We start from the raw sequence: 24,360 nt of genomic DNA, 5'->3' as shown, positions 1-24,360 counted from the left end.
TCTAATTTTATCTGGCCTCTGATTCGACTCCATGGGGCTTGCTATTGAAAAAGACACATGCAGATGTGACCTCAAAGGATAATTAAATAGAAAGCACCTTCTGATCTGAATGACCCGTTTGGCTTGTAGATGTTCAAAACATCTGAAATACACGGCCTAATTCTATATCAGGTGCTCCAATTATGCACGTGGAAATTTGGGTGTGTGCCCAATTTCCATGCGCAATTTAATTGAACAAGCTAATTAACGCTGATAATTGGGCACTAATAATCAATTAGCAGTGCTAATCATCAATTAAAATTTACATGTATATTTTCAGACGCCGGGATACACGCTTAGGGGCTCTATTACTAAGGCGCATAGGCACATACATGTGTCCAACATGCGTCAAATTGGAACTACTACCCAGCTATTGCATTCCCCAGGTGGTAATTCCATACAAAACACGCGGTAGAAAATATTTCCTCTTTTCCACCGCACAGTGCTTACCCGGTGGTGGCAGTTTACACGCACTTGCCGCTTACTGCCCGGTTGGCACATGAGACCTTACCACCAAGACAATGGGTGGCGGTAAAGTCTCAGGCTGAAAATGGACGCGCACTCATTTAAATTTTGCAGCACATCCATTTTTTGCCACAAAAAAAGGCCCTTTTTTCCAGGCGCGCCCAAAACATGCACCTACACCAGCGCACGCCACTTCTCGGCGAGCTTTAGTAAAAGGGCCCCTTAAACTTTACGAACATATCTGAAAAAGGGCGTGGCCATGGGAGGGGGATGGATAGATCGGGGACGCTCCTGGAATTTACACAGAATTCTATAAAATAAGGAGATCCATGTGTAATCTATATGTGAGAATTTGCACCACTTTTGACTTGGTATAATCCTCGTGCCTAAAATTGGGCGCAGATCCCAGCACCAAATGCTGTTCTATAAATGACGCCCAACTCTGAGCATCATTTATAGAATAGCACGTAGCGTGAAATTTTACTAGTGCCTGTTAGTCTGGTTGTGAGCCCTTGAGCCCAGGCCGAGGCCTACCGTAGTAAGGTGTTGGACCAAGGCAGAGGGTGGGCCGAGCAGGCACTACACACTACCCCAGCTACCAAGCCCTGTACACACACACACAGCAACCAACTTGCACCTCCAGAAAAGGGAAGATAGGGCAATCAGGCGGGTCTCACGGCCGATCGGGAACCCAGTTACTCAGAATTCAAGCATGCGGGCCTCACAGCCTAACCGGAACCGACTCATACGTAGGGAGGGGAGAAAGAGAGTAAACAAGGAGTTCCCATGGGAACCAGAGCACCTGCAACACCCCCAGTGCTGTCAATCAAGGAAAAAGCGAAGCATACACAGAAACATGTCAAGCCGTACCCCCACCGCACACCAAGAAAATGAGGGACTGCAAAATAAAGATACTATAGGTAGAGACCCTCAGCAGACAGAGAAGGGAAAAATCTGCAAAATGGAGTGCAGAGCCACACACACACACCGCACAGAAAGGGACAGTGCTCAACAATAAAGGAGGTAGATACAGCAAAGAAAAAACTGACATGGTCACAAAAGGGAAGACTGCTGTAAACAGACAACTGCCAGAAGCCGGGAAACTCTGGAGGCAAAGGGTTAAACCAAGCTGAACACACATACACAGCTGCCAGAGGCAGGAACACAGCAGACAACAGGTTAATCTGAAGTACAAGGAAAGAGCAAAGAAACAACCCCCACAGAGAGAAACAAAGGGTCTGGAGGCTGCTACAAGAGCAGAGCAGAATACAAACACAGCACAAAGGGAACTCCAAAGGAAGGGGAAGCTAAACAAACAAACAGGAACGGACAAGGTAGGAACTCACCACACAGCACCACAGCCAAACAGAAAGAGAATCCCAGGTGCAGTGTAGAGAGCTAATTAGACACACACTAGGAGCAGCAGGCAAACAGAGACAGAGCAACAGAAAAGTACAAACAAGAAAAGGAGTAATCAAACTCCACGAGAGCACAGAGCTAAAAGCTCAGACAGAGCGCAGGTAAGGCTTCAGCAAAATAGGAATAACGCCAAAGCAGGGGTTGTAGGGAAAGGTAAGCTTAAGTAGATCAGACTGACATCAGTTCAGCCCCTGACGGGCCAATCAGAAGTGGTTCCAAGCATACCCTTGTCTGATTAGCGGAAGTCTAACAGAATCATAACAGCGCCATATATAGAATTTTGGCCTTAATGTTGCAATGCTTTGTGTATCATAAGGAGCATTTTGAATTTTACCCCCAATTCAATGAGTAACCAATGCAAATTAATAAGTTGTGGTGTTATTTAATAAAATTGCAAAGTATCTGTAATCAGTCAAGCAGCTTCCTTCTGACTGGCTTGAAGTGGCCTCAGGCTTGAAGCGGGGAGATCAAGGTAAAGAGAGTTGCAGTAATCTAATTTTGTAAGAACTACGCTCTGTTGATCTGGCCTAAACGCTGTAGGTGAAACTATAGACTTCAACTTACTCGACAGTGCATCTTTTAAAAACAGTCTTTCACTGCAGCCCAACTCCGTGTCTTCCGAGACAAAGACAAGGGTTACCCATAATACTAACACCCAGGCTGAACACTCAACTTCCTGCTACTGCACTTGTTCAACACCTTTTTAGCTGTGTTTGTTTATTTATTTGTGGCATTTATATCCCGCTCTTTCCCGCTCGATAGCAGGTTCAGTGCGGCTTACAAAGTGTGGTACAAAGTATCACGGAGATAATACAGGTATGGAAACAATGTATCACAGAGATGACATAATTACATAGAGTAGGTTCAGTGCAGCTTACAAAGTATGGTACAAAGTATCACAGAGATGATACAAAGTATGGTGCAAAGTATCACAGAGATGATACAAAGTATGAAACAAAGTGTTGCAGAGATGATATAATTACATAGAGTAGGACAATAATAAGAGATATGGGGAAGGGATTGGAGTGTGGGTAATACTAATGGTGTGGAATTATGTTTGAGTGTTGGATTAATGACTCACAAGCAACACTCACACGAGTGACAGTCATTTTCGAAATTTAGTTTTACTAAAAGCAAAGTGGATCGAACTGTAGAGCAATAAAGTTGTTAGGTAAAAACATTAACAATAATTGCATTGATTGTAGTTGTGGTATTTTAACTTTTTACTCAAAAAGTATTGTATTAGGCAATAACTTCTTTACATTCACTTAAGTAAATTTTTAATGTGTTCTTCACTGTGCTTTTACTTAAGTATTAAAATATGCATTCAGGCGCCTTTTTTCTAAGGCGCGCCAAAAAATGGCCTGCGCTGGTGTAGGCGTGTGTTTTGGATGCGCGCAGGTCCATGTTTCGGTGCGCCTGCAATAAAGGCCTTTTTGTGGCCAAAAATGGATGTGCCGCAAAATTAAAACCAGCGCATGGCCATTTTGGGCCTGAGACCTTATCACCCATTGACTTAGCGGTAAGGTCTCACACGCTAACTGGGCGGTAATCGTCAGCGCACATACACTGCCGATTACCGCCGCGTAAGCACCATGTGGTCGAAATTTTCGACCGCATGTTTTGGACGCGCATCAAAAATGGAATTACCACCTGGGGAATGCGGTAGCCAGGCGGTAGATCCAATTTGGTGCACGTTGGATGCGCGTAGGTGCCTACATGTCAGGGGTGTAGCTACGGGGGGCCATGGGGGCCCGGACCCCCTCAAATTTTGTCTGGGCCCCTGGTTTGGCTGGCGGGGGTCCCCAACCCCTGCCAGCTGAAGCCTTCTTCAGTGCCAATCTCCAGTGCGAGCGTCAGCATGCACAGGAGGAGCAAGAAGAAAGAAGAGAAGGGCAGCGAACGCAGCTGCGCCGGAGACCAGCGCTGAAGAAAGCTTCAGCTGGCGGGGGTTGAGGACCCCCGCCAGCAAAGGTATTTGTTTGTGCGGGGAATCGGCAAGGAGGTGAGGCAGGGGTGGGGGGGTGGGGGCGAGGAGGTGAGGGGCGAGAGGCGAGACGGTGGGGGTGAGGAGGCAATGCGTGGTGGTGGTGGGCGGTGAGGCGGCACTCAAAATGTGCCCCAACTTCGGATTCTGGCCCCCTCCCACCGTAAGTTCTGGCTACGCCCCTGCTACATGTCTTAGTAAAAGGGTCCCTTATTTTTTACTTTTACTTAAGTACTTTGACCCCTGGGTCAAGGGGTATGCAAGTGAACACAGCCAGCAGGGGGAGCACATCTATTCGTTTAAGATGTCACTGGTTCCCGAACCTGTCCTGGGGGAACCCCAGCCAGTCAGGTTTTCAGGATATCTGCAATGAATATTCATGAATTCGATTTGCATGCAGTGCCTTAATTGCATGCAAATCTAACTCATGAGTATTCATTGCGGATTTCCCTGACTGGCTTCGGTTCCCTCAGGACAAGCTTGGGAACCAACTGATCTACAATGTGAAACAACAAAACTTAACCCACAAAACTTCTTTTGCCAAAATCTGTGCTCACAAAGTTCAAGTGGGTTCTAAATTTTGCATAACAGTTTCTCTGCTCCATAATTTTTAGGAGACTCGAAGTGTCTTGCCCAAGCTATTTTTGCTAAAGAAAAGGAAAAATGTCAACATTTGTTACTGCCAAGCAGAAAGAAGTCATAAATCTAGTTAGTAAACATCTCCTTTCCTAAATTCAGAAGCCATAGACATGCCTGGCCAGCAGCTCTGTGTCTTTTCCTAATTATTCCTCCTGCTCTGGTCACATAAATATAATGTTCTCATCCGAAAACAGTGTTCTGAAAATGCCAAGCACTTTTCCAACTGTTCATTCAGTTTTGCCTTTTCTCCTTGTCCAAGTTTTATTTACATCAACAATCTGGTGCTTTTGGTTTGGCATCCTGCAGGCAAAGTCACAAAACCACCTCGCTATTGACCTTACAACTTCTATCCCGTTCCCTGCACAACTGCAAGGAGCCATTTTCACAGGCATAATGGTCCATCTGAGACAGTGAATAACTCAAGGGTCACTTATATGTCTAGAGGACTCAGGGAAAGAGAACCTGTCACCTCTAGGACCGAGGGACTGGGGGAAAGGTGGAAGGACATAGAGCCTAAAGTACTGGGACAGACTGAAGGTCCATCAAGCCCAGCATCCTGTTTCCAACAGTGGCCAATCCAGGTCACAAATAACTGGCAGAAACCGAAAGAGTAGCAACATTCCATGTAGAACCCCGAAGAGTAGCAAGATTCCATGCAGAATTTCAAAGTGTAGCAACATTCCACATGGAACCCCAAAGAGTAGCAACATTCCATTCAGAATCCCAAGTACATAAGTACATAAGCATTGCCATACTGGGACAGATCGAAGGTCCATCAAGCCCAGCATCCTGTTTCCAACAGTGGCCAATCCAGGTCACAAATACCTGGCAGAAACCCAAAGAGTAGCAACATTCCATGTAGAACCCCAAAGAGTAGCAAGATTCTAGAATTCTAAAGAATAACAAGATTCCATGCAGAATTTCAAAGTGTAGCAAGATTCCATGTAGAACCCGAAAGAGTAGCAAGATTCCATGCAGAATTTCAAAGTGTAGCAACATTCCACATGGAACCCCAAAGAGTAGCAACATTCCATTCAGAATCCCAAGTACATAAGTACATAAGCATTGCCATACTGGGACAGATCGAAGGTCCATCAAGCCCAGCATCCTGTTTCCAACAGTGGCCAATCCAGGTCACAAATAACTGGCAGAAACCGAAAGAGTAGCAACATTCCATGTAGAACCCCGAAGAGTAGCAAGATTCCATGCAGAATTTCAAAGTGTAGCAACATTCCACATGGAACCCCAAAGAGTAGCAACATTCCATTCAGAATCCTAAGTACATAAGCACATAAGTATTGCCATACTGGGACAGATTGAAGGTCCATCAAGCCCAGCATCCTGTTTCCAGCAGTGACCAATCCAGGTCACAAATACCTGGCAAAAACCCAAAGAGTAGCAACATTCCATGTAGAACCCCAAAGAGTAGCAAGATTCTAGAATTCTAAAGAACAAGATTCCATGCAGAATTTCAAAGTGTAGCAACATTCCATTCAAAATCCCAAGTACATAAGTACATAAGCATTGCCATACTGGGACTGACCGAAGGTCCATCAAGTCCAGCATCCTGTTTCCAACAGTAGCCAATCCAGGTCACAAATACCTGGCAGAAACCCAAAGAGTAGCAACATTCCATGTAGAACCCCAAAGAGTAGCAAGATTCTAGAATTCTAAAGAACAAGATTCCATGCAGAATTTCAAAGTGTAGCAACATTCTACGTGGAACCCCAAAGAGTAGCAACATTCCATTCAAAATCCCAAGTACATAAGTACATAAGCATTGCCATACTGGGACCGACCGAAGGTCCATCAAGCCCAGCATCCTGTTTCCAACAGTGGCCAATCCAGATTACTAGTAGCTGACAAGATCCCCAAACAGATGACCTGTTTAAAATTATTTATGATGTAACTCTCCTAGGTTTTGATGATTATGTCATTGTTATTTGTAAAAAAATATTTCAACAAAATATACAGTGTTGTGTACAGTGTCACTGCAGCTGTGTTTACCCTTATGCTTATTGTGTTTTGATTGTTGGATGCACTTTTCTCTTTTTCCCCATTTGTTTTGTGATGTGCTATTATTTCTGACATCCCCAAATTCTTTCCCATCTGATGAACTCTTATTCCTCACACTGATGTTTCTAAAACGATGCTGTGTTATGCCACAGTTCTCTGGTTTCTTGTTAATACTGCTTGAAGCCTGGCTTTCGTGTTTTATGTTCCTTTCTCATAGCTGTAATATTTCTCTCTAATAAAAAGTTGCATCCTTATTTCCCTGTCACTGAAATTAATTTTTCCTTATTTCCCTGTCACTAAAATTAATTTTTCCTTTTTTTTTCTAGCGCTATTCCTCATATTTATTGCTGTTTGTTCCTGGCAGTTACTGTTCTGGCCTTTCTTAGCTGGTTGACTTTAAGTCAAACAAGAGAGACCGTACCAGAACTTTATTTCATAAGCTTATTAAATCATTTCTTGAAGGAACATGGAAACATCTGGCGGAGGACAACTGTGAGAACTTTACTGTCCACTAACAGCTGGACACCAGCCACCCTTAAAACAAACCAATTATCCAGATCTCAACATCTGAATACTTATGAGGTGTGTTTTAGAAGTTGTCGGATCTGAGATTATTACCCCTTGGCCAAAATGAAGGCATGAGAGGAGTGGGAGGCTAGTAACCCGCACAGAGTGGCAGGGCCGGTCTTAGGCAGAGGCGACCAAGGCGGCCGCATAGGGCCCCGCGCTTAGGGGGGCCCCGCACAGCGCGCCTCAACTCTGCCTCACTCCGGCCGACCCCCGCTCGGATGACCGCATCATGATCCTGCTCGGCCGCCGCCACTCCGCTCCCGCCACGTTGCGGCAGGGTGCCCACCCTCCGCTGAGCCTGCCGTCAGCAGCCTCCTCGGACCCCGACAGTTGCACCGACGGCCCTGACAGACAGTTGCAGCGCCAGCGTGACGGCCCCGGCTCCCGACAGAGAGTTGCAGTGACGGCTCACCCCAGCGTTTCACTTCCCGCTCAATGTCCCGCCTTCTGATGAGGTATTTCCTGTTTGGCGGGCGGGAGTCACTGAGCGGGAAAGCTGTCTGGAGCCTGGTTGGAGGTGAGCCGGTGTGCGAGTGAGTGGGACTTAAAAATAAATAAAGACAGTCAAGTGGAGCTCGAGCAAGTTTGTGCCACTGCAATTCAAAGGCAAGCCAGGTATGATGACATCTTTTCTTATAAGGAAGAAGGAAGTTTCAAACCCCTTTTGTGCCATTTTAAAGGTAAATACTATTGCAGTAGTCTATTATTCTCCCATCAGTGATTAAGTAAAAATTTAGTGTGTTATGAAGGGCAGTGACAGGAAAAGATCAAGAGGTTAGCTAAAGTGGTGCGTGTATGAGAACTGGAACTACTAATTGTAGTGGACTTGAACTGAATTTCTGGGGGGGGGGGTCATGATAGCATTGTGCTTATTATTTCAATCAGTTTTTTTGTACAAGTGGTACAATTTTAGCTTCATTTGTCTTTATTTGAAATTTCATAAATAAAAAATTTTCTAAAAATGGAATAATCTTATCAATGGGGTGGAGCTAGGGTGGGGCGGAGCTAAGGTAGGGCGGGGCTAGGATGGGGCCCCACCCATTTGCAGGCTCAATGTGGCTTACATTATACCATAGGGGTGTTCGCCATCTCCGGAAGAGAAACAAATACAGAGAGTTGTTGTGGTCAAATAGGGTTCATGTGTTATAGACACATTGGGGAATCGTAGAAGGGAAGAGTTGTGTAGAGTCTATTACGAGCTTTGGTTTCGTTGTGTTGCAAGGTTTAGGCACTTAGGTAGGGTCGATTGGGAATGCCTTTTCTGAACAGGTTGGTTTTTAGTGATTTCCGGAAGTTTATACTTTTAAATATTAGACTTTGCTAACTCTTTCAGGAAATCCAGACTGCCCCAATATGACTGCCCCTATCAGACTGACTGTTCACGTGTCCTTTAGATTGTAAGCTCTTTCAGCAGGGACTGTCCTTCTATGTTAAATTGTACAGCGCTGCGTAACCCTAGTAGCGCTTTAGAAATGTTAAGTAGTAGTAGTAATATATATCTCTGTATCTCTATCCATACAAACATACACAATGAAGGCAATTTCCAAAAGATTTAGCCAGTTAGAGTATGTTCAGTTGTTTCTTTCAGTTTCCCTGGCTATCAGGATCTATTGTTTTGTTTTGATTGCAGCTGCTCCTTTCCCATCCTGCAGGAACTGCCACCCTAGGCGACGGCCTAATTGGCAATAATGGTTTAGCCAGTTCTGGTCACCTTATTTACTATAATGGAAGGCTTTAGCTACAGAAAAAAATAAAATACAATAAATACACCGAGGAAAGTTCTTGGTGCTAATTAAGTTGCTCCCCTTCCTCTGGCGATTCTCTTTCTGAATTTATTTTAGAGGATTATGTATTTGAGCTTGTTGGCGACTTTTTGGAAATGGAACTTCCCTGAAACAGAGTTTGTTTGCTCGAAGCATGATCATGTCAGGAGTTGGTACTTTCATATTGAACAAAGTGTCACGTTAAGTGTATTTATCATTTGAAGAGTGGAGGAGTGGCCTAGTGGTTAGGGTGGTGGACTGTGGTCCTGGGTTCGATTCCCACTTCAGGCACAGGCAGCTCCTTGTGACTCTGGGCAAGTCACTTAACCCTCCATTGCCCCATGTAAGCCACATTGAGCCTGCCATGAGTGGGAAAGCGCAGGGTACAAATGTAACAAAAATAAAATAGATACTATTGGAGATTCTACATGGAATGTTGTTACTGTTGGAGATTCTACATGGAATGTTGCTATTCCACTAGCAACATTCCATGTAGAAGGCCTGCGCAGCCACATTGGTGATCTGCAAGGGCCGACTTCTACATGGAATGTTGCTAGTGGAATAGCCACATTCCATGTATAGTAGCAACAGTGGAGGAGTGGCCTAGTGGTTAGGGTGGTGGACTTTGGTCCTGAGGAACTGAGTTCTTTTCCCGGCACAGGCAGCTCCTTGTGACTCTGGGCAAGTCACTTAACCCTCCATTGCCCCATGTAAGCCGCATTGAGCCTTACATGAGTGGGAAAGTGCAGGGTACAAATGTAACAAAAATAAAGATAAAGATCATTGATACTGGCGATATTATTGTTATTTGACGATAATACACCTGCATGTAAATACTTCTCAGGAGAGACATTTGAATTTGGACTTATGGTTAGACGAATTGTCTATGGCTCATTATTCAACGATAGTCCTCAAAAAATTGAATCAAATCAAAATCCATTTCTGAATAATATTAAGAATAATACTGTCTATCTGTGACTTTCTATGGTGGGTTGGATTGTTTTGATATGAATTGGCATCGCCCAGTACCTCTGGGTTCCTGCATGATTTTCTACCCATGATTTAAATGCAGCCCTATGACAGGTGGTGTGTATTGGATGCTCTGAGTGTCTTTTGGATGTATCAGGGTATTTTCATCATAACTTTCAGTGACAAACAGCACAGCAACATTCTGATTTATAGGATTTTTTGAGGCAAGCAGCACTGTGTCTCACGTATATAGTAAGCTAAACCCAGGACTGTCTCAGTTTGCCCCCACTGGCATAAACAGGGGCAGCCTCTACAGGCACAGAAGGAATCTGCCTATGAACAGACCTGTCCACTACTGGCACTTAGGGGGTCCTTTCACTAAGTCATGTTAACCTGTCATTTCTTTCTTGTTCTATAACATCAGCAAAATCTGTCCCTTCCTCTCTGAGCACTCTGTCAGAACCCTTATCCACACTCTTATCACCTCTCGCCTAGATCATTGCAACCTGCTTCTCACCGGCCTACCTCTTAACCATCTCTCTCCTCTTCAATCAGTCCAAAACTCTGCTGCGCGACTCATTTTCCGCCAGTCGCTATGCTCACATTAGCCCTCTCCTCAAGTCACTTCACTGGCTCCCTATCCGTTTCCGCATTCAATTCAAACTTCTCTTACTGACCTATAAGTGCATTCACTCAACCGCTCCCCAGTACCTCTCCACTCTTGTCTCTCCCTACGCCCCCCCCCCTCGGGTACTCCATTCTGTGGATAAATCTCTCCTGTCTGTCCCCTTCTCCTCTACTGCTAATTCCAGACTCCATTCCTTTTATCTTGCTGCACCTCACGCCTGGAATAGACTTCCTGAGCCTGTACGTCTAGCCCCGTCTTTGGCCGTTTTCTAAATCCAGGCTAAAAGCCCACCTCTTTAACGGTGCTTTTGACTCCTAACCACTACTCACTTGCCCTGCACCCTTTTATCCCCACCTCTTTAATTCCCTTACCTCTTAGTTGTTCTGTCTGTTTGTCTGTCCTATTTAGATTGTGAGCTCTTTCAGCAGGGACTGTCTTTTCATGTATGGTGTACAGCGCTGTATATGCCTTGTAGTGCTATAGAAGTGATAAGTAGTAGTAGTAATGTAGAAGCCTGCCCTTGCAGATCAGCAACGCGGCTGCGCAGGCTTCTGTTTCTGTGAGTCTGACATCCTGCACAGAAACAGAAGCCAGCATGGCCGCATTGCTGATCTGCAAGGGCAGGCTTCTGTTTCTCACAGAAACAGAAGCCTGCACGGCCGCATTGCTGATCTACAAGGGCAGGCTTCTACATGGAATGTTGCTAGTGGAAGAGTGGGCTAGTGGTTAGAGTAGTGGAACATGGAATGTTGTTACTATTTGAGATTCTGGAATGTTGCTATTACTTGAGATTCTTCATGGAATGTTGCTACTATTGGAGATTCTGTTGCTACTATTTGAGATTCTACATGGAATGTTGCTATTCCACTAGCAACATTCCATTTTTAGATTGTGAGCTCTTTGAGCAGGGACTGTCTTTTCATGTATGGTGTACAGCGCTGCTTTTGCCTTGTAGCGCTATAGAAGTGATAAGTAGTAGTAGTAGTAGTTAACAGATTTAGTGCACGCTAAATGTAAGATGCCCATGAGATCCTACGGGTGTCTTATCATTTAACGTGTTCAAATCGTTAGCATGTGCTAAATGTGTTAGTGCACCTTAGTAAAAGGACCCCTTAGGTCCTCGAGTCATGGCCAGCTGCCGCTTTGAAGAGAGACCTTCAGCCCTGCTCCACTGTGGTCTGGAGAGTGTGGTCAGCTGTCCAGGCCTAAGGCAATCGGCAGTGTAAGTCCACCTCTGGCTTTCAAACGCTCATCCTAGCTTGGGGATGACGAAATCTATTTATCAAATGTGGTAATGTTGATTGAGTCAGTTTGGGGGGGGGGGAGGGTAAGGGTTGAGGGGGGTTGTTACAGGGAAACTCACATGAGTTGGATAATAGGGAGGAGGGTATTTTTGGGAGAAGGGGGTGAAGTTTGTTCAGGTAGTTGTCTAGCATTTGTATCATTTTTCATTGTAAACTATATTCTGTTCGATATTAGTACATAAGTAATGCCACACTGGGAAAAGACCAAGGGTCCATCGAGCCCAGCATCCTGTCCACGACAGCGGCCAATCCAGGCCAAGGGCACCTGGCGAGCTTCCCAAACGTACAAACATTCTATATGTTATTCCTGGAATTGTGGATTTCTCCCAAGTCCATTTAGTAGCGGTTTATGGACTTGTCCTTTAGGAAACCGTCTAACTCCTTTTTAAATTCTGCCAAGCTAACCGCCTTCAAGTAACTAGGCGGTTAGCCTATTAAAGTAACTAGGTTCTATATTGAGGCCCTTATTGATGGCTTAATTGTTTAGGTTGCCTGGTTAATAAATAATGAAATTATTTTTTTAAATGTGGCCAATGTTGATCGAGTCATTTACGGGATAACGGTCAGTGTAGCTACCAGCAAAAGCGGATTGCCAAGTTTGAGGCCACAAAAAGAATTGTCGAAATGCAATGCTCTAATTGTTGAGATTTGAAAACTAAAACGCACACAAGCGCGCTTTCCTGGCAAAGCAGTGAGAATAAACACTAGAGGACCTGGTGGAGGAGGAATCTCATGACAAGGGGGGAGCTAGAAAAACCCAGCCTGCTTTAAATACACTGAAGTGCACGGAGCCGCCCATAACATGGCACCGTGCACCCATGTGCCCACGCCTCAGCTGTGAGGGGGAGGGCCAGCTGCGATAATTGGGGAGCCATGGCTACTGGAAGGGAGTTTTCGCACCATGAGGGGCTCCCTGCAGGGAAGGAGGGGCTGGAGCCGTGGGCTTGAAGCCCACAGAGTTACTGCACACTCCCTCTTTCTTCCCTGAGGATACGAACGGGAGCAGCCTTCCCTCCCAGCCTCCCCTTGCTCTATTTATTGTTTATATTATATTACGCATGTTGCAGCTTGGAGGGCGTGAATACCCGAGCCTGACTGATTGGAGGAGCGCTAATTCAGCAAGTTATGATTTGGTGCAGATGGGTTCACTGTGCCTGGGTTGGACGCACCTTGCTGCGCGGCGGGAGCGTCCTGCATATAGCGCATTTGCCAGTCTCGTTTATGGCAGCGGACTGGGTGCTTTCATTGTAGCTTGTTATATTATACACAGTTATGTCTTCTAGTAAAGCTGTGGCAAGGGCGGGCCGGTGGGGGCGGTCCGCCCCAGGTGCACGCTGCAGCCGCGCACCTTCCTGTCGGCTCTGCTGGTTCCCTGCTCCCTCTGCCCCGGAACAGGTTACTTCCTGTTCCTGGGCAGAGGGATCAGGGAGCCAGTGGAGCCGACAGGCACGCGGCTGCTCTCTGCACCCTCCAGCAGCCAACAATACACCCGGGGGGGGGGGGTGCTTGATGCGCCGGGGAATGGGGTGTCATTGTGCCGGGGGGGGGCTTGATGTTCTGGGGAGGGGGTGTCATTGCGTCGGGGGGGGGGGGTCGTGCTGCACCCTGGGGGGACGGACGCCTCTGCTCCCGGGTGGGGTGCGCAGCGGCAATCTGCCCCGGGTGGCAGCTGACTTAGGAACGCCACTGCTCCCACTTAATCCAAAGTGAATGTGTTATTTATTAATTTGTGTTCAGAGTATTAAGGGGCCGGGACAGGGTGTCACGGTTGCCTACTACTTACGAACCACCTATCTGGGGACATATCTCAGGGTATAGATCATTTATACAGGGAAGTGCCTGCGCCCAGGGGCTGAGCCAGCACTTTTAGCAGTTATATTTCTTTGCAATGCTACCCCCCCCCCCCCCCTGCACTTCAGACCTTCCCAGCACCAGGAAACCTTCCATTTCTATGGCTGGCTGTTGTTTTAGGCTCATTCCGAAGAGCTGCACAATTCAAAGGAAATGAGGAAAGCCACAATTCTCAATTCCCCCCTGGCAGCGAATGGAAACTCGTTGGAGCACAGTGACTGAACTCAAAAAAAAAAAGAGGCTGGGCTAAAAGGGAAGACGGTCCAGCACTTTCCACATCACCTCCTCGCACTTTGGAGGAATTCCCTCGGATGAAGGAATGTCTGCCCATGACTCATTTATTTACAAGATAGCTCTTCCAGAGTAATGTCACTAAAGAGGCCCCTGGACATCCACTACAATAACTAGGGTTTATGTTATTACAGAAGCCTTTCCCGGGTTCAATATCTATTGGAAGTAGAGATATGGGGTTTGCAAAATCCCACCCACCACCTGGGCTTATCTGAAACCCGGGGAAGGAGGGGAGAAATGATTGGGACCCTTGGTTATTTGTACCCGAATTTCCCAGATCGCTTTTGCCACATTTCCTGTAGCAAAAGCAATGACGTCAGTCTGAGATATGACTGGAAGATTTCTCAGCCCATCTCTGGTTAGAAAATACTATTTCACTATACAACATTCAATGAGCCCATAAAACTCCAATTAAAAAAACAAACAACCCCCAAAAATAACAGGACACCTCAGTCTTCCCAGGCCCCGTAAGTTTCTTCCTAAGAGTTTAGTCTTTACCAGCTTGTCTGTCATATGTTGCTGTAAAACCCTCTCTACTACTTAAACATCACTTCTTGTACCGTGAGGACATGTCCCAGTTCACCCCAGCTAGACGCAATCTCCGCTCCCGGGCGCAAAACTCCAGCGATCGTCTGTTAAAATACTTTGCCCGGATGCAAGAGACAGACAAATAGCCCCTGACAGCAGGACGCGAAAAGCAGCAACGGGTCTGTTAGGTCGGAAGAAACATTACGGCCAGAATACCGGGCAGAGACTCAGCGGAGCAGCAGGAAGGTGGGAACATCAAAGGAAGGCTCCTGTCTGCTTTGCACATTCGAGTCCCCCGGAGCCCAGGGGGAAAAATTCATTAACTACGCCATCCTTCGCATACACCAATTAAAGCAACGATTACAATTCCAGATCAGCCTCTTTACACAGAAGTAAAGACAAGATTCTGAAATGGAACCCTGAACTTCGTTCATTCCCTTTTTACACAGGAGTAAAGACAATGAGTTAAGATTCTGAAATGGAACCTTGAGTTAACATTCTGAAATGGAACCTTGAACTTCGTTCATTCCCTTTTCACACAGGAGTAAAGACAATGAGTTAAGATTCTGAAATGGAACCTTGAGTTAACATTCTGAAATGGAACCTTGAACTTCGTTCATTCCCTTTTCACACAGGAGTAAAGACAATGAGTTAAGATTCTGAAATGGAAGCAACAGACAATGCAGACGAATTCGAGCTGAAAGATAAACGTTCATCCTGCACTTCTGCGTGCCCAAAGCGTTCAGCTGCCGAGGAGACTAGACAGCGTGCGTGCCAGAGTACAGAAAGGGTGACCTACCTCCCGAGCAGGAGGCTAGCGGAAGAGCTGCATGCTTTTACAGCGGTCCCTCGGTAGTGCAGAGGTGGCGAGAGAAGTCCTCCTCCTGGCTGGCCACGGGGGGAGACTCCAGCCCCCGCCCGCCCCTCCGGGCCACCGCGGCAGCAGCCAGTAGCGCACGGGAGCCAGTGCACCCCCCGCAGGACGAGCCGAGCAGCCCAAACTCATTGCAGGCATGATCCGGGCTCCGGGAGGGAGGTGAGGACTCCGCCTGCCAAAGTCAACTTACTACCCCCCCCCCCTCCCCTTTAATCGCTTGAGAGCTGTCAAGTGAGGCTTTGTTCTCTGATCCCGTCTGCAAATGTAAAATCGGACAATATTTTGAAACTTCTGATCAGAATGTGAAAGTGGAGATTCCTTTCCCTGAAGGCAACACAAGCTTTTTTACTTATATGTGTTTTTTAACGACACAATTGAACATAATAGTTCCCCAGCGTAAAGAAAGGAAAAACATCTTTAATTTCGAAATAATGGACCGAACCTCTGAGCCTTTAAACCAGAACCTGGCCAGCACTTTTTTTTTTTGTAAGTTGCATTTTATTGATAACTCAAAGGTAAACATGTCAACATACTCAATGCATCCAACATACAATCAATAAGATATCATGCTTAAACCATACAGGGTGTAAAGTTCCCTTTCCCCCCCCCCCCAACCCAAACCCCTCCCCCCCCCCACCATTTCCATAGTCTCGAGAACCTTCTTAGTGCTAACTGAGTGGGTTCAAGTAAATACAGCAGGACCAATAACTCAGTACATCTGGGCAGCCCCCAGTCTACACCAACTATCAGCCTTTAACACTAGAAAAAAGTATCCAGTGGCTGGGCATAGAGTGTGTGCACATCCCCCCCCCCCCCCCTCCCTCCTGCTCCTGGACTAAAATCAAGTACTTCTTCCTCAACCATACCATCCTCAATGAGCATTAATAAGCAAACTGCGACCTCTTGGGCTGTCCAGCCCTTTTACCATCAGAAAGATTTCCCGGAGCAGGAGAAGGAGGCTTTGTTGGATTTTGAGTAGATTTTGTCCCGGAAATCAAAACAATCAACTTTCACTTGGAAGACCTTAACATGGGGGGGGGGGGGGAAATCAGTGATTGTCCCCCCCCCCCCCCGCATTAGGCAGCCCACTCAAACCCAACTAGCCCCCAAGTCCCCAACAACAGTATCATCCTTTCTTACTTGCATCATACACACAATAATGAATTGGGACACAACACCAGCAATAACTCACAACTCCTGCCATGACAGCTAAGTAGCCATGTATCCGTTCTACAAAACAACTTACGCTTCCGGCTTCTCCTACATAAGCGCAAAACTATGGAATGGCCTCCCAAAGGCTGTGAAAACAATACACGACCACCTGAACTTCAGAAGATCACTAAAAACCAACCTCTTCAAAACGGCCTCCCACCCAGCAACACAACAAGACTATAAGCGTACTGGACAACACGCAATCTTCATCCCTTGCGACCCTCCACTTAACTCATACGTTCACTATACAACCTTGTATCTGTTATCAACCGACTGGGCAAGCGCCTTTGACGGTACTATGTAAGCTACATTGAACCTGCAAATAGGTGGGAAAATGTGGGGTACAAATCCAATAAATAAATAAATAATCACAGCTAGGGCTTCCTTATCCTCTTCCTTGTCACACCTCTGGACCACCTAGCCTAGCCCACTGCTTGAATAATTTCCACCATCAGATGGAAATTATGATGAACTATTTTAACCCTGCCCTGAAAAGGTCCCATTGGCTCAGGTGACTGCCCCCCCCCCCACCTGCAACAACTCATAATACCCGACCAGAGTGCAAACCAACAGGCCCTGCCATAGTAAAGCACAGTCCCAAGGGTGAGAGGGCAGAAAAGGCCACCTCTGAGGAGCAGGAACTGAGCCTACTTCACGGAGGTCCACCCTAAATGCGCCCTGTTCCCCCTGCCCCTCAGCCACTCCTGACCAACTCACTGTGCCTCAAGCTCATGCCAACCACCTTTTAAAACTAAACATCCCAATGACCAAACTCCCCTTAGCCTCCCCCCCCCAATGCAGTCTAAGAGCACAGCAGCTTATTAAGGGGCAGGGCTTGAGACCTACTCTCGCCCTGATTACGTCCGCTGTCCTACCCTCCTTTCTAGTCCATGGAATCCCACACCCAGAAGAGTTCCAGGATATCCCCAGGTCTGCAATGTTGGTAGACTTATGCATATTCATTGTGGATTTCCTGACAGGCTGAGGGGGTCCCCAGAACACATTCGGGAAGCCCTGATAGTTCGTTTGGCATTCAGTTCTGGACTGGGCAGTTCTGTAATACAGAAATCCTTCAAGCAAGCCTGTATTAAAATAGGGTCCTTGGAGTCTCAGATTAGAAGCAAAACCCCTGCTACGTTCCCCTCCTTTTCTTAAAAACGCATCCGAGGGCCTTGAAAACTTCTGGATTCTTCTTTTTCAGGACCAATAGGAGCTCTCTACTTTGTTCTTCTAAAATGCCACCTTTCATCATACTGGGTTTTAATTCCCCCCTGCAAGCTCTCTTCCTGATTCGCCCTTTTTCCTTTGAGCTTGCAAGGGACTCAAGTACAAATCAATTTACGGATCCAACTTCTCCTATATAAGCACCCAACTATGGAACGCATTACCGAAAGCCATAAAGACAACGCAGGATCACCTCAACTTCCGGAAATCACTAAAGACCGATCTGTTCGAAAAGGCATACCCTACTGATCCAACTTAAGTGCCTGAACTCAGCAACACAACGAAACCAAAACTTGCAAAGAACAATATATTACCCTTCTTCTCTTGATTCTCTAATGTGTCTGTAACAACATCACTCTGTATTTGTTTCATCACCGGAGGTGGCTAACACCTCACCGTACTATGTAAACCACATTCAGCCTGCAAAGAGGTGGGAAAATGTGGGGTATAAATGCAAGAAATAAAAAAATAAATATATTGTAAGCACCACCCAAAAACAAGACGGAATTGCTAAGCTGGAGTGCCTTAAACATTTCACAGGCCTTCCCAACACATCCTTAGATTGTGAGCCTACTAGGGACAGAGAAAGTACCTGTATATAATGTATACAGCGATGCATATGTCTAGTAACGCTATAGAAAGGAGAAGTAGCAGTAGCCTTCAAATGACCTTTGATTGCATGTCCACCTCTGGCCACAAATATGTGGATGACATATACAGAGCTTTCACAGCCATCAGCACACTATAACTTTATGGGAATACTGCACTATCTGTAGGCTCCTGACTGGATGTGAAACCTGGTCAATTGATGTTCACTATATCGGCCCTTGTCTCATCTTTGAGCAAGAAGCTTCTGCGACACTCATAGGAAGAGGAAAGTTATCAATGCGTAAGTCCCATTTTCAGCAATGAGACTATGCTAAAATGGAATGGAAATGGGACTTGATATACTGCCTTTCTGAGGTTTTTGCAACTACATTCAAAGCGGTTTACATATATTCAGGTACTTATTTTGTACCAGGGGCAATGGAGGGTTAAGTGACTTGCCCAGAGTCAAAAGGAGCTGCAGTGGGAATCTAACTCAGTTCCCCAGGATCAAAATCCACTGCACTAACCACTAGGCTACTCCTCCACTAGCAACATTCCATGTAGAAGCCTGCCCTTGCGGATCACCAATGCGGCCGCACAGCCTTCTGTTTCTGTAAGTCTGACGTCCTGCACGTACATGCAGGACGTCAGACTCACAGAAACAGAAGCCTGCGCGGCCGCGTTGCTGATCTGCAAGGGCAGGCTTCTACATGGAATGCTACTAGTGGAATACCAACATTCCATGTAGAATCTCAAATAGTAGCAACAGAATCTCCAATAGTAGCAACATTCCATCTAGAATCTCAAATAGTAGCAACAGAATCTCAAACAGTAGCCAACATTCCATGTAGAATCTGAAATAGGGAAAGGGAAATGGGACTTGATATACCGCCTTTCTGAGGTTTTTGCAACTACATTCAAAGTGGTTTACATAGTATATACAGGTACTTATTTGTTCCTGGGACAATGGAGGGTTAAGTCACTTGCTCAGAGTCACAAGGAGCTGCAGTGGGAATTGAACTCAGTTCCCCAGGATCAAAGTCCATTGCACTAACCACTAGGCTACTCCTCCACTAATACTAATACCACTAAAATACCATGACTTGTGGGAAATAACCCATCTTAACAGTAGCCCACGCTGATAACCAGGTCCTTTAGTTGCAAACAACTATCTCAGATTTTTAACAGTGTCTGGCTTCTACGATTTGCAGCATTTTCCCATGACAAAGTCCAAGTTTGGCTTCTGATTTCCTTTTGATTCTCGGGTCACATAATGCATTTATAAGTTAAAAACAAAAAATCCTCTGCTATGCTTGCCATAATGGAGTGAAGTAAAGCCAGGCTGCTACTGTGCTAAACACCTCTCACAGGACCTTTACCTAACACCTTCCATCTAAATCTTCTTTCACCTCTGCTTGTGATCGACTGTTTTCAAATCATGTAACGACGTTATCATATCTATACTCTGTAAGCCACATTGAGCCTGCAAAAAGGTGGGGAAATGTGGGGTACAAATACAATAAATAAATAATGGGAATCTTCCGCCCCTCCCCCCAATGCTGACATCACGCAAAGATCAATTCCAAAGTATAAAGTAGCACAATCTCAGTAAGAAGTGAGCATTTTCTATTCGCACACGCGTGCCAGAGCTGGTGGAACACACGTTTATTGGAATAAATAAATAGAGGAGAGAACTGATGATAAACCCGGGAGGCAGCAGCGCAGAGAGAAAAGTAAATGACATCTTCAACTGTTCAGTCATCACCACTGGCAGAGAGAAATTTCACTCCACACTTAATTGTTTGCACAGACTAAGAAATATTCTGTCAGCTCCTGTTTCTGAGTCATAGAAATGCCAGTCCTGGCAGACAGGCTGTTGTTAGGGCTACCGACTAGCTCCAGTTCTGCAGGACAGCTGCCCCAGTCCTGGTTCTATCACGGAAATTACAACGCATACAGCCAGGACTTGATTGTTTAACTTAAAAAATTGAGGCAGTTGGCAAGTGCACTTTGTGCCTGGTGACTTCGAGTGATATTTGCTGGTCATTTGGCCTGGAAGCAAGGAGAAAGCCGAACCTCACCACAGCAAAATCCATTTCCAAGGGTGAGAAGGATGGTAACTAACTCGTTTCTCAGGAGCTCAAGACTTTGCATTGCCACACTGCTGCTTTAACATTGCTAGTAAAAAAAGATGATTCATATTTTAAAAGTCTATAGCAAGATTTCCCCAACACGGTTTAAGGGCTGCTAGGTTGCCCAGTTCCAGGAGGGAGCCTTTTAAGCCAGTTCTACTCACTGACATCAGCGCTGCAGGTCCCATAATGTATCAGGGTGGGTTGATTAGAAACCCTGGAGTGCCCTAGAATCTGGTTTAGAGCAGTGGCGTAGCCAGTATGGGGCCTAGGGGGCCTGGGCCCCCCCCTTAGATTTGCCCCTGGGCCCCCCTGTCACCGACCCACCCGACCCCCCCCTCCCGCCACCAACCCACCGTCGCCTACCTTTGCTGGCAGGGGACCCCAACCCCCGCCAGCCGAGCCGAGGTCCTCCTCTTCCCAATCCCGCGCAAGTCTCCGTTCTAGTCTGACATCCTGCACGTTGTACGTGCAGGACGTCAGACTCTCAGAAACAGAACAAAGCCTTGCAGAAAGAGGTTTTTTGGACATTACTGATGCAGAGAGAGCGGGGGTTTGTGATGTCACTGGAGCCACAAGAAACTAAGGGGTCCTTTTACTAAACTGCAGGAAAAAGGGCCCTGGTGGAGGGGTGGCGGAGGGGACTCTGGGGGGGGGGAGGGGCGGCGGCGACCTATCCGGGGGGGGCCTCTCAAACCCCCCCCTTTCCTTTACTAGCCCGTTTTCATGGGCTCAATGGCTAGTCAAACATATAAACAGCAAGTGACCGACTCACCTGCAAATACGCAGTAGAGACTTCCCTCTCTGTCCCGCCCTGGCGTCAAGACGTGATGATGTCAGAGGGCGGAACAGAGAGGGAAACGGAGTCGGAGTCCCTGTCGGACGCTGCCGCCTGGAAACAAACATCACGCGCACCAACCTCCACCCTCCCCTCATCCCTGCTGCCGCTCCCGCCCTCCTCCGCATCGGGCCCCCTGCACTGACCCGACAGCGCCTCTCACCTCCGTGTGGAAGCGCTGCAGGCAGCAGCAGAGCGATCTGCTGCTGCCTGCAGCGCTTTCACACGGAGGTGAGAGGCGCTGTCAGGTCAGTGCAGGGGGTCCGGCACGAAGGGGGGAGGGAGCGGCGGCAAGGAGGGTAGCTGGAAATCTTGCCCATTTTTACGGGCTTAACGGTTAGTGAAATATAATTAAATATCTTACTATGTAGCTGAGGGGCCAAGATAGTTAATACAGAGTCAATTAGGAGAAATGATGGGTGGCTAAACTGAAGGCAAATTACATGTACAGTTAAATAAGATCTCAGGAACTGGCCTAGGTTACAGAGAGGAGCATTTTCGATATGGCGTCTTAAGTGCAACTTTGGACGTTTTGCTAAAGACCTCCAAAATTCAAGTGGGGAATATAGCCATTTTCAAAACAGAAATGGCTATTTGCTAAATGTTTTTGTGCTCTGTGCATCTCTCTTTTTGGTCCATTTTTGGGGAAAAAATGTATGTGAAAAATGCACAAAATCAAGCCATTGGGATGTAGGAGAAGCTAGCATTCTTAGTAAACTGGCCACACAGACATCCCAGGAGAGCAATTGTCACCCTAGGGGACACTGCAGTGGACTTCAAATAAATGCTCCCAGGTACACATCTCACCATTGCTCCCTTATGTTGTCTGCTGAGCCCCCAAAACCCACTTCCCCCTATTGTACACCACTACAATAGCCCTACAATGGAGGAGTAGCCTAGTGGTTGCTACTATTTGAGATTCTACATGGAATGTTGATAGTGGAGGAGTAGTCTAGTGGTTAGTGCAGTGGAACATGGAATGTTGTTACTATTTGAGATTCTGGAATGTTGCTACTATTTGAGATTCTGTTACTACTATTTGAGATTCTATATGGAATGTTGCTACTACTGGAGATTCTAGATGGAATGTTACTACTATTGAGATTCTGTTGCTACTATTTGATATTCTATATGGAATGTTGCTACTATTTGAAGATTCTACATGGAGTTTTGCTAGTGGAGGAGTAGCCTAGTGGTTAGTGCAGTGGAATTTGATCCTGGGGAACTGAGTACAATTCCCACTGCAGCTCCTTGTGACTCTGGGCAAGTCACTTAACCCTCCATTACCCCTGGTACAAAATAAGTACCTGAATACATGTAAACCGCTTTGAATGTAGTTGCAAAAACCTCAGAAAGGCGGTATATCAAGTCCCATTTCCCTTTCCCTATTTGAGATTCTACATGGAATGTTGCTACTATTTGAGATTCTGTTACTACTATTTGAGATTCTATATGGAATCTTGCTACTACTGGAGATTCTAGATGGAATGTTGCTACTATTGAGATTCTGTTGCTACTATTTGAAGATTCTAAATGGAATGTTGCTAGTGGAGGAGTAGCCTAGTGGTTAGTGCAGTGGACTTTGATCCTGAGGAACTGAGTTCAATTCCCACTGCAGCTCCTTGTGACTCTGGGCAAGTTACTTAACCCTCTATTGCCTCTGGTACAAAATAAGTACCTGAATGTATGTAAACCGCTTTGAATGTAGTTGCAAAAAAACCTCAGAAAGGCGGTATATCAAGTCCCATTCCCTCCCTTCCCTTATGGGTGAAGGGAGCACATATATGTGTTGAGTTTTGGAGGGCTCACAGTTTCCACCACAAGTGTAACAGGTAGGGGGAGGTAGAAGCCTGGGTCCACCTGTCTGCAGTGCACTGCACCCACCACTAGACTACTCCAGGGACCTGAATATAATATCTGAGGCTGGTAAGTAATATTTTTAATCACCTTTTTACTTTTGGCGGAGAGGGGGTTAGTGACCACTGGGGGACTAAGGAGAGGTCAATGCTGATTCCCTCCAGTGGTCATCTGGTCATTTAGCTCAAAACCTCTTAGTTTTAGTCCTGAACGGCTTTGTTCCATTATGGCTGAAAAACGTCTAAAAATTGGTTTTGAAAATGCCAATTTGGACATTTTTGTGAGAAAAACGCCCAAATGCAGATTTATGCCACTTTTTGGATGTTTTTTTCTCTTTTGAAAATGAGCCCCAGAGTGTGCAAAAAGCTAGACCATGTGCGGAGTTAGTGGACAGTTGCAACATGTGTTTCAACCCTGCCACCCAAGCGCCCTAGTTGCAGGGCAAAGAGTTGGTTGAGCTAAGACCCCAGGGGCCCATCCCATCTCAATGTCTGTTGAGCAACTGGGCCTAAAAGCGAGACACACGACAATTTGCAGTTTCCTTTCTCCCAGTCATTCATGTTAATGCCACCTTGCTTGAGGGTAACCGTAATCCTGTCTATATGTAATTTCATAAGTAATGCCACACTGGGAAAAGACGAAGGGCCCATCGAGCCCAGCATCCTGTCCACGACAGCGGCCAATCCTGGCCAAGGGCACCTGGCGAGCTTCCCAAACGTACAAACATTCTATACATGTTATTCCCGGAATTGTAGATTTTTCGCAAGTCCATTTAGTAGCGGTTTATGGACTTGTCCTTTAGGAAACCGTCTAACCCCTTTTTAAACTCTGCTAAGCTAACCACCTTCACCACGCTCTCCGGCAACGAATTCCAGAGTTTAATTACGCGTTGGGTGAAGAAACATTTTCTCCGATTTGTTTTAAATTTACTACACTGTAGTTTCATCGCAAGCCCCCTAGTATTTTTGGAAAGCATGAACAGACGCTTCACATCCACCTATTCCACTCCATTCATTATTTTATATACCTCTATCATGTCTCCCCTCAGCCATCTCTTCTCCAAGTTGGCTATCTTTAAAATGTCTGCCAACAGAATGTAGAGTCCACAGTGTCACGAGTATTCCCTATTTTACAATCTATACCTAGTGCAACTACTTCAGCCA

The sequence above is a fragment of the Microcaecilia unicolor genome, chromosome 5, assembly GCF_901765095.1.
Source record: "Microcaecilia unicolor chromosome 5, aMicUni1.1, whole genome shotgun sequence".
In the NCBI taxonomy this organism is placed as follows: Eukaryota; Metazoa; Chordata; class Amphibia; order Gymnophiona; family Siphonopidae; genus Microcaecilia; species Microcaecilia unicolor.
Note: the sequence above shows the minus strand (reverse complement) of the source record.